The sequence below is a fragment of the Pinus tabuliformis genome, chromosome 8 (assembly GCF_031772625.1).
Source record: "Pinus tabuliformis cultivar Carrire ecotype Pingquan chromosome 8, CPIR1, whole genome shotgun sequence".
NCBI classification, from domain to species: domain Eukaryota; kingdom Viridiplantae; phylum Streptophyta; class Pinopsida; order Pinales; family Pinaceae; genus Pinus; species Pinus tabuliformis.
The window spans coordinates 460692040-460703657 of record NC_142294.1 but is presented as its reverse complement, the minus strand read 5'-3'; the positions used below and the strand labels follow the sequence as shown (position 1 = coordinate 460703657).

The window sequence follows — 11618 nt, the reverse complement described above, 5'->3', positions numbered from 1 at the left end:
TGTGTGAGCCCCTTCCTAGGCTCTGTAGGCCTCTATGCTACCTCTATGTTGCTACTGCTACCTCTTTTCCACATACTCTTTGTCTCTGAACTCCTTTCTGATCAAAATATCTACTTCTGCCCCCATACTGCAACTCAGATCACTTGTTCGATTTTCTCAACAAACCATGCCCCAGAAAAATCGAACTAACTGATCAACTTGGTGTGTCTCCAATTGATCCTCAATCCTCCTCTTATACTTTTCTTGTTGATGAATCAACGACTGAGATTAAGTCCCTAATCAATGGCTAAGATTAAAATAGACTTGATCCTCATCTCTTAAAAGCTTCTCAACCATATTTTTATTAATATCCATTAATATTTTTATTTTCTTAAGTTTAGAATCAATAACCCCATTAAAAATATTAATTATTTTAATAACTCACAATCCGAGTAGAATTTATCCAAATGATTTTTGGGTCTTGGAGAACTTATGTGTTATAGATCATGAAAAAAAATTTAGATCTAGACCACATATGATGCTACCAAAAATCAACAAGTATTCCCTGAGGGGTGTCAGTAAGTTGCTGATATGTTAGCCCGAGTTTCATAACTAGAACTTGGAGGTCGGGTCATGTCATAGTGACACTCATCACATGTTTTCCCTTGCGAGATTGTGAATTTGTGTAAATGTTGGAGGGGTCATTACAATTCACTCCTCACTAGTCGATATCGGGTTTTTAGTACCTACACTATGTAAAAAGTAATTGGAGACACAGGGATTTACTTTTTTTTCGACTAGTTTTCTCAGACTATGGTACAATATTTCATGTACATGTAGATGCCTTTACCATCACACTGGGAAATTTTCTAGTGTAACCTCCTCTTTGCTCCTATGTTCTCCACTGATGAGTAAGAATTTAATCTTGAAACCAAATGCTATCAAAGTTCGAGATTCAGTGATCCTTGAAGAAGCTTTGTAACAAAAGGTAGAATAAGAGGGATGGCATGGCTGATCTGATGTGTTGAGTTAGGGTAATTGGTCGAGGTTTTTGGTAAGAGTCTCATGGAAATGGGGATCATTAATGGAGAGTAGTGTGTGACCCCTTTCATTCTATTGTTTAAGGGGCTTCCACAAGAAGTTAATTATAGTGGAAAACCAGTCATTTGGTGATACCAACATTTTCCATCGAAACCCTGGTCACTACGAGGGTCTAAAAATTTTAACAGGTTCATTCTCAACTATATATTTAATCCCATTTTCCTATGCATAACACGAATTTGTATATGCACTAGGGTCCAGCGGAGGGTTCCTCGAGGTGTTCCCCAAAACCATGATACTAATCGTAGTAATTTTTTGGGTTTTCTCATACAACGGAGCTCTTTCCCGATTCATATCGGTGGATAGTTCCATAGCTATAATATCTAGTGTTTTTTTAAGTTTTCCTCATCTTGTATGTATTCCTTTAGCTTTTTCCCACTCTCTGAGTTCTAGTAGATGACCCTGACTCTTAAAATTTATTTTTATGTGTTTTTCATGTTTTTTTTTTTCTCATGTTTCCTCTTATCCTAAAGCTCGAATTTGGCAAAAGAACCATGACCAAGTATCATTATTTCTTTATTTCGATTGAAAATGAATATATCTGACTTTTAGTAAGGGTTTTTGCAACCCTTTTTGACATAGAATTTTTCACACTCTTAGGAAAGTCTTAGGACCTTTAGGTCTAGAAATTTGGACTCATATTTTACTTTTATTTTCTTGATATTCCTCTACAAAAACCCTTCATAATTATATATATATATATATATATATATATATATATATATATATATATATATATGATTAGTTTTCTTAAATGCTTATTACTTCCTCTCTCTAGATTACTTAGAGCCACCGTTTCGAGAGTACCCTTCGGGTAATATGGTTATCCATAATTTTAGTTAGATACAAACTTTTATATTTAAAATAAATACTAACATTGATCTCATTTTTTATGTACTAGGTTTTCTTCCATATCCTATTTTTAGGTCTTCCACAACAATACGATAAAGTTACTTGTTTTTGGTATGATTCTCCCATAGTACCATATTATGTTTATAGGTGTATGGGAGATAATGCCATGTTTGTGGCAAATTATTACCGTTTTTTTCTTGTAGAGTTGTTTGATATAAACACCTCATTGTTGAAGTGTTGAACTTAAGGTATCCTCTAACAATTATCTATAGTAATGTCTCCAACCGACATGTATTTCCTTGTCATTTATTTCTATATACTGGACAATTCATACAATCTATGACTACATATACTTAAGCAGACTAATTGTTGAATTCATCATATTCTATATTGCATATACTATGTTGAATATTTATAGGGTACTTAAATCCCTTTTACTTTTAAATTTCTATTTAGCTATACAAACAATTTCTTGTGTCTTTGATGCTTCCTGTTGAGAGTATGTATCTTATGGTAATTAAATATGGCATAACTTGATACCCATATCTCAACGTATTTAGTGATAGCCACCTGGGTTTAAATTTGTGCTAATACAAAACAATACATATTGTATACTATATCCTTCTTTCATATAAGGGGCTTTACTAATACCTTTGAAATAATAGTTCCCATTATTATAGTACGCTTATTTTTTTAATTTATTACTATGCAATAACATCCTATACATATTTTACTTCAGATAGAATTATTATTTTATGTGTTTTTTACCTTGCAGTATAATAATAACTTAATTTTCTCAATACATACTAATAATTCCCCCCCTTGCACTGGTATTTTAATTGATTATATATATATATAACCTTCTAAAATTTATCTTGTGCATATACATATTTCTATGTGCTTTAATGTATAACCTATTTTTTCTGCTCATAACCTATTTTATGTTGTTGATAAAAATAACCATTTGAAAGAAATATTTAGTTTTTGTATGTGCTCATGTCCAATTTGATTCTCAACATTGCTTGTAGTCATGCATGTCTCATAATTCCTATCACTAATAGTAGAGAATTTCCTACTACACTTAAAACGATGTTTCCAACAAATATTCCTACATTGTTAAAATTGTGTTTACGGGTAGCCCATGTTCTACCTCTCCCATAACCTCCATGTCATCACATTTATTACCATTTGTTCTCATGGTTCAGAAAAAACACTCTCACAGCTAATAACTACATTCTTATTTGTTAGAGAATCAGGTCCTCTTAACACAACAATTGCACTTGTTTTGGTTAATATTGATTCCGTTATTTAATTTTTGTCTGAATGATCACATTCACTGTAAAATTTTCCATAATTTAGTATTATAAAACATCAACAATTGAACCCAACTACTTTAACAATGAGAAAATTTTCATTGGTATGCAATCATTCACTAAACTCAAAACAAGTCCGAATTCAAAAGGATAGTGAGAGCATAATGCAAGGTATACATGAAGCCGACAAGCTTTAATATTGTTACAAATGGGAGGGTACCCAAGTTGTAGCAAAAGCGAAATTGTGACCTTTCCAAGTGAGCAACAAGTCATCTTCTTTGTTCAGACCCATTCTACAACATTCTCATCTAGCATAGCCTTCACTTCTACAATTATGTATTCACTAAAATAAAAGCTTTGGAAACATTCCTTTCTCATTATTTACATAAATTTAGCTTTGGAATCCATCCTCTCTACCCTATGGTGTCCCTCAAATGAAATCATGTTCTCTATCTTGCTTCCATCATCACTTTCATATTGTTGTCTTTGTTTACTGTCCCTAGGAAGGAAAGTATATAATGCATCAAAGGGGATTGACAAATAGCTAAAAGAATATTTCAACCTTGAGACTAAACTATTTGAATTCATATTGGAATCCTCATGATTGTGGTCTCAAAGCTCCTAATGATTCTTAAAAATTCATTTCGTTAATAGGATGAGGATGAATAAGAGCTTTGTTGATCTATTGTTTCATCAAATATGTAGTGCAATCTAAATTGACAATTTATGACCAAAGCTTCACCTTCTCTTAAATCCAGTATTGATGGCTAAAGTTGATCCAACACTAATAATTCTTCATTATGGTTTGGAGGGATGGCCCTAAACTCAAAGGGCACATTTCTTGACCAGGAAATGTTGGATAGGACGATGCCTAATTCCTCATAGGACATATTAAGAAATGGAGGAACTTGAGTTATGGAAAAAGAAACTATTAATCTAATGTATGGAGGCCCCTCTGGTATTTTGGACATACTATCAATCAACATAGGCAATTGCATGCAATGGGAAATAACAAATTCTAGAATATCAACTACTGAATACTTGTCCATTGCTTCTACAATGGAACCACAGGAAGAGAGTAAAAATCTATGCCATGGAGTATGATCTACAAACCCTTCAAGCTCAATGGCTGAAAATCTCTTGGTGTACACAACATGCAAATTGTCTGTTGTAGAAGCCATGGCCTTGAGCATATTCAAGTTACCCATGCTTGTAGCTCCTGCTATGAGTTCCCTGAGCAAACAAGAAGTGAATCTATAGTTATGGTCTCCTTTAGCAGATGTTATATTGTTGAGAAGCCACATTCTTTCTTAAGCTAATTTAACATCGTTGTATTCTAGGGAACTTGAATAGTTCAATAGTAACTGTTCCATGCAACTAGCATCATGGCAACATCCTAGGTTTCCTAGTCCCTTGGCTAGAGAGACCCAAAGAAATGACCCTTTGATCTTAATATATGGGCGTTGTGCTGAGTTCTTTGTAGTAATGGATACTATTTGCATTTAAATCAGTCGATGCATTCCATTCTCTATGGGTGGAAACCATGGAGGGGAATCTCAATTGGGGACTGAATATTATTTTTGAACAATAGATTTCACTTTTGGATAATTTTTTACTATACATTAGACTTTCCTTATGCAATCTAGTCAGTCTAAAGTATCTACAAATTGCAAGGATTGTTGGCTTGTTTGGATTGAAATAACATCAATGTTTGATTCTTGGGAAGTGACTGTTATTAATCTAACTGAAGACGGTTGACCCAATTCATAATTGTCTAATAGAATCCACCCTATTTCACCTCTAGTGGCCTCAAAGAATTCAGGGGGCCTTAAAAATGCAGTGTCATTACGCACTGAAAATTGCCTAATCTCCTCTAATTTAATTTGTTTATCAGAAGATAACATGGGCGCGTGTATTTAGATCTAAAAATAGGCTTCATGATTGATAGCCATGATCTCTAGTGAAAATTTCATGGCAAGAAATGGTGATGATCAAGAAACACTAAGATCCAGTTCCTACTATGAACCTTATTCATATTGTGTGATCATGAGTTATTTCGAGGTTCTAAGATTTTTTCCCATGTGTGATGGAGTCTTATCATCACCTTAAACCTTCCAAAACCCAAAATCTATAGAATACTACAATCTTTTTGATACATGTTATTATTGTCATTTGGCAATCATTTCTTTGGCAAGAAAACATATAGAATGCTAACTAGTTTGAGGTTGATTGGATTGAGAATTTAATTTGTACATATTCTTTTGCCTTTTGAATGTCCAAATTATTAAAAGTATTCTTATTTGTCAAATATGGCCAAGGAACCATTTACCAAACAAGAGTTTGGTAGAAGGAAAATGTTGATGTTTCCATTTCTTGGTCTTGGTTTTGAGATTTTTATGGAGCCTTTGAAAGACAAAACAACCATTGTTACTAACTTTGCAGATAGTAAGTTTTCCCTCTCGAATTCACACTTTTATTTTATTTTTTTTTCTTTATTTTTTTCCTTGACGTACTAAGGCATATTGTAATGTAGATAATGTTAAATGTTCATACTGACAAAACATTATTTAATATATTTATGCCAATGTGCACATGTGGTGGTGGGTCCATTTAGTAGATTTTCCTTTAAACAAACAGTTGCATTGTTCACATAAATACAATTATGGTCACGATTAATTAATTTCTTTTCTTATCACTTACTCATAAAGTTGGCCTAGGTAAACCAAAGAACAAAGAAATCATTTCTTCTACATATTTAGAGTCTTAAATATTGAAACTAGAAAAAAAAAGAAAACTGAGCTCCCTTTCTCTATAACTTTAGGAATGGGGAAGTAATATTTCCTTATCATCTTGGGATTCTATCTGTAAAGTTCTTGTAGTTAAAGTGATAATGTTATTGCATATCTTCCCTAATCCACTACTAGAAGGCTACCGTCTCACATGCATCATTGGGTGCATAATATTTCCCACACCAAACATGTGACCCTCGAGATTATAAATTACTTAGAGAAGTCTATAAGTTAGATCAACTCCTCCCTTTACTACATGGGTGGAAAGAGAAGGTACTAGTAAAAGTGCTACCTCCATTTCTCCCCACCATTTTAGTGATTAGGCATATAGGAAGATGGTGTATGCCATATAATATTAAGGATTGGTTTGAGAAAAAAAACTTGCAACTTGAACATCTTGTGAACATATAATTTCAAATTACTTAAGTGATGTGAAATAAAAAAATATAGCACTTTAGTAAAAATTCTAGAAGGTACTTACTTTAGTGCAACATTAGAAGTATTACCATGGTCACCTAAGTAAACTTCCCTTGTTTTAGTGAAGTACAACTTCAAATAAAATAAGGATTCCTTATTTTAGTACGACCTATGGTTTCTAAAGAAATAAATAATCAATGTAAGGTGTGCTAAGTAGTTACACAATTGGCAACCAATGAAATTGTTGTAGCGGCTACAACCACCCTCCAAAATTTTTCCTAGGCTTTGATTTTTGGAGCCTTCCTTACTATCCACAGCATCTCATATCACACTAATCTAGGGATTAATGCTTTGATTATGATTTATGTTTTGTTTATTTCTTGTGTTTGTTAACTTAGCTGATTCTTCTAAGTCACAAGTTGATTTCCCAACTTGGTCTCACAACAGTTCTAGGCTTGCCTCCAGAAACTACCCAATCCTTGAGGGAAAGTAGCCTTGATGACATGATTCATGCAGTCCTGACTGTTAGTGAGCCTTGAGCTTAGGAACTACATAGTCATGGGAGACATCCCACCACTAAGCCCAAAAATTGCGCAACCCTCACTGAGTTCAGAAACTAAGTAGTGCACTGAGCTGGAAAGTTGCCCAGTTCCCTAGAACTCCATATTATTTCTCAAATTTGTGCATGGTAACTCCCCCCCCCCCCCCCCCAATAAAAATAATAAATAATCCATAAAAAATAGGGATCTATTTTTAGCATTTTTAGAAACTTCTGCCAAGTGTCATTTTTTCCTTGATTTTAGCCATGCACATAATAAACCCTAATTTGTCTGAACATATTTAATAGAAACTTCTAGAGCTTATTTTCACATTCAATCTTGGAGCTCTAGCATTCCCAAGGAGATCGAGGAACCTTCGGTGCGATCCTCGATGCTTTTCCAGGTGAGTTTATATTTTATCATCTTTTGTCGCTTTTTCTATCACTTTTTGTTGTTTGGCATGTGTGAGTGTTGTTTCTCTTGTTTATCTTCATGGTTGTTGGATTTTAGAATTGTTTTATCTTGTAGAATTATTTTTTTAAGTTTTAGATTATCTTTCCCAAGTGTTGCATTAGTTTTCCCGTTTTTCCACCAATGGTCACCATTGTAGCGACTCTCCTCACATACTTCGTTTTCCTTATATTTAATTAATTGCTACATTGATTCCCATGAATATATCTACACTCAGTAATATGTGCACTCATGCTCACATTATCTCTCATATCTACTCATTTTCCACACTTCCCTTGGGCATATCTACTTTTCCCTTGGCTGGTTTTCACTTTGCCCAGCTGCACTATGCAATCTTGAGGCTCAAGCCATAAGGTTAGCATCTAGAATTTCACAGTGCATAGTCCAAGTTGGCTCCAAATATGCACTTCGTAGTTCTTAGAGCCATCCTATCATCCTTGGCCATTAATACTGTGTAATGCGTAGTCTCTCCCAGGCCTTTTACCAGACTGAACTGCGCACTGCGCAATTTAAACCATCAAGCTTCCATCTTGGCTATTGGGAATGAGGTGTGTGGGGTTCTCATAGGTAGCAAGTCCCTCTTGTTAGATAAAATTGTACAATCCTTTCCATACAGTGATTGGTTTGCTTCTTGAACTAACCTTGTAAGTTTTTTTCTTAAAACTGGCATTTGCTTCTCATAAGTGTCGTTTCTGTCCCATGGGTAGAAAACTTGTTGAGAACCTCTCTAGCAGTCACTGTTACCATGGAATATAAGAGAGATACATCAAAGTAAACCACTGAGAGAATTACTACGGAAGAGGTTGAGCAAACATCAATTGATTTTCTAGTGTATATAGATACTCAATTGTTTATAGAGAGAGGATCATCACTGATATGGAAACAAATTAAGGATGATTTTGGAATAGACTTTGAGGAAAACATAGAGGAACAATAGTTTTATCTCAACATCTGACATTCACGGCTATATAAGGTTGCATGTAGGTATCTTGCCTCCCAATGTGCAGATATCATAAGTTGGATTGTCTCACACATGGATGATAAGACCATGACATTGAGGAGTTCCAACGAGAAAAATCTTACCACCTTTGGTGCAGAAGACATTCAGAAAATGTATCACTTGCCCAAGCTAGTAGAGCGCATGGACGAACTCTTCTATGCTAACTAAAACTATGTCAACACAAGAGACATTGTCAAATGCTGGGAACAATTGCCATCAAAGTTTTGACAGACACCCACCCATGTCTACAAGACAAAGTCCCTAAGGAAGGCTTACCAACTCTTGGTCATCTTTTCTTCTAGAATCCATGGTAAAGAGAGAACTGAACCCTTTCTTGAAGGGTGGGAAATCTTATTGCACTAGTTGGAGAATGATGGGAGGTTGTTCAACTGGTCACATCTTGCTCAACAATTGAAGGCTCATGTAGCACAGGCTTGAAAAATTCCCAAGGGTGAGAGAGAAAGGTTTATATGTTTGCATACTTACTGGATGCAATCTGTGTACAATAGTAGTTCCATGGCATGAACTAGACATGGACGCCAAGAGAACATATCATGCACATCTATTGCAAGTTTATTTTACAATGCAATTATTGAGGAGTAATGGCGTGGCTAACTGGCCACTTCATCATCCCACCATACATGTTTATCTTTGAAGAAGATCCACGTTGCGTGTCATGAGAAGATATGGAGGTGATTGTAGACATCACATATTGGTATGCCTCAACACGTGGCACCTTCATTAGAGTGTTTGGCAGAGAGAAGCATTTTCATGTCTTACCAAGGTATGCCACTCACAAACTGATCATGCGAGAATTAGCATACCATCTCACTACATGGTTGTCAGCAGCACTGCATAGGAAGAAGAAAGCACCATATCCCACTCTTCCTTTGCATATTGGATTATATGGTATAAAGAACTCGAAAGTCACAGGTGTCAAGGCTAAGGAGATTATGAAATTTGAATTCGGCACTAAGGAAATTAATCCATATGATCCCCATATTATTTGCAAGGACCACTATATGAGAGTTTAATTTTTGTGGATTAGTGGAAAATTTCATTGGCCATAGGAGGATCCTTGGAGGCACTGCTACAATGCCTCCAGACTCAATGAGCGGTTAGTTTAGAAAGTACTTCAAAGGCTTCTCCACAGATAGCGGCAACTCTAAAAGCAACAACAACATAAGGAAGCAATCCTTTGTAGGAAAAGGCCAGGAGGAAGATTGTTGATAGTCTAGAGGGAGAAAAAAGTTGTAAAATAAAAGAAAATCCTCTTGCCACGAAAGAAGATTTGGAAGTAGAAGCAAAGAGGAAGCAGAGGATACAAAGATAAGAGCGGAGGAAGAGAGAAAAGTAGAGGTTGCAAGAATCATAAATGAAGTTGCACGAGACAAATAATAAGCTAAAGGAATAATTGGAATTTAGAAGGAGAGAGCAAGAATAGAAGAAGAAGTAGGAAGAAGAACAAACACAAGGAGAAATGATATAGAAAACAACACCGATGTAGGTTGAAGAATAGGTACAACCAACAACTAAGGATGAAGGTGAGCAAATGCAGGATTATGAGCTTGCTCAACAAATTGAGAAACTCATCAAAGTGACAAACATGGATTTGGAACAGGAGCTGCAACATGAAGATGTTGACTTGATGTCATGATCACCATAGGTCATCCCTTAGTCTCCACCTCCTCCAGCAGCAGATCTAGCCCCGAGTAAGCAAGGAGATGCTCTTCTCTTGATGATGATCTAGTAATGGATGCATACAATCTATAATTTGACGAGTTTCAAAAGAGGATTGTACAAGCACAAAGCCAACATGATTTCATGCATATGTTGTTAATATAGTAGGACTATTCTTGTTGTATTGGCAATTATGTTATTTAACTTACACATATGGTTATGAACTATTTGGTTTGCATTTGTATGAATCTTGTTGAATGTGTGTTGTTGTATTAACTCATCAACTTAACTTGTGAACTATTCTGCATCTTAGCTTGTGATGTCATTTTTCTCATGAATTCCAACAGGAGTACTCTCGTTTCCCTTCGCTTATTGGAACCTTAATGCATCACATATGATTCTTCGCAGGGTCTCACACTTTCTCTCACCCAAATTTATCATACCTCCCTTTTCCTGTTTTTGTGGTCAAGGCATAACATTACCACCCACTGCTCGAACTTCTACTCCAAACGATGTGAGTTCTAGTTGGGACTTCATATCGGGGAGATCCCCTGAATGTTGGCAGGTCCATCACTATCAACATTTCTAGTGCTAGAAAGAGGGCCAGATGACAATCTGAGCCCTTGAAGTGTGTTTTGAATTTCTTCACTCATTTAATGACTTCTCACCAAATAATAACCCTAACATGTGTTTCCAGACATGCAAATATGAAAGTGTCAGCGAGAATTATCGATGAATTTTCCAATATGAAATTTAATGGCCAGGGTGAAACAACCTTATTTGACCACATTGCACAATTTCTTGATTTCTTCACAAAGCACAATAACCACCATGAGAATGTTGGTTTTAGGCTGTTCATTCTCACATTCGAAGGGCATGTGAAAGAATGTTGTATCACATTGCCTAATGGATCCATTTACTCTTTCGAACAACTTTTCATAGAGTCATGTCATGCTTTCGATCTCTATGACTGAAAATCCCCTAATAAGAAAATTTTGAAATTGCAAAAAGCACCTGATGAATCTTTTAAGGATTTTCACAATCATTTTATCCATTATCGCTTTTAATTTCCTAAATATGAAGTTGATATGTCCTTCTTGGTAGAAAAATTTCTATAACTTGTTCACATTTATGAAAATCACACGAGTTAGAGCTTCTGAATCTGAGATGGAGAAGGTTGTTGTTCCAAGTGAATGTTCATTCCCTTCTCATCAAACAACTCTAGTTCTGCAGGTTGAGGTGGGAGAAGTTGAGAATTCATGTGTTGATCTACCACCATCCTCTCCTACCCCACTTACTCATAATTTCAGCACAAATTTGGACTGTGAACCTAACGGTTGTGATGAAATACTATCTCCTCATCCTCCATCATTCGATCCCTCTGATCCTCTAGATTTTGATGTGTTGTGTTCACCTATTTTGGATCTCTCTTTTGATGTTCATGTGGATCATGTTTTGGATGGAGTTGGTGTTTAAC

The 11618-nt window shown here is 35.5% G+C and overlaps 1 pseudogene; it reads right to left on the bottom strand.

Moving 5' to 3' along the window:
• Nucleotides 1–3447: 3447 nt before the first annotated feature.
• LOC149236037 (scarecrow-like protein 32 pseudogene) lies at nt 3448–5149 on the bottom strand (annotated as a pseudogene).
• Between the last annotated feature and the right edge of the window lie 6469 nt (nt 5150–11618).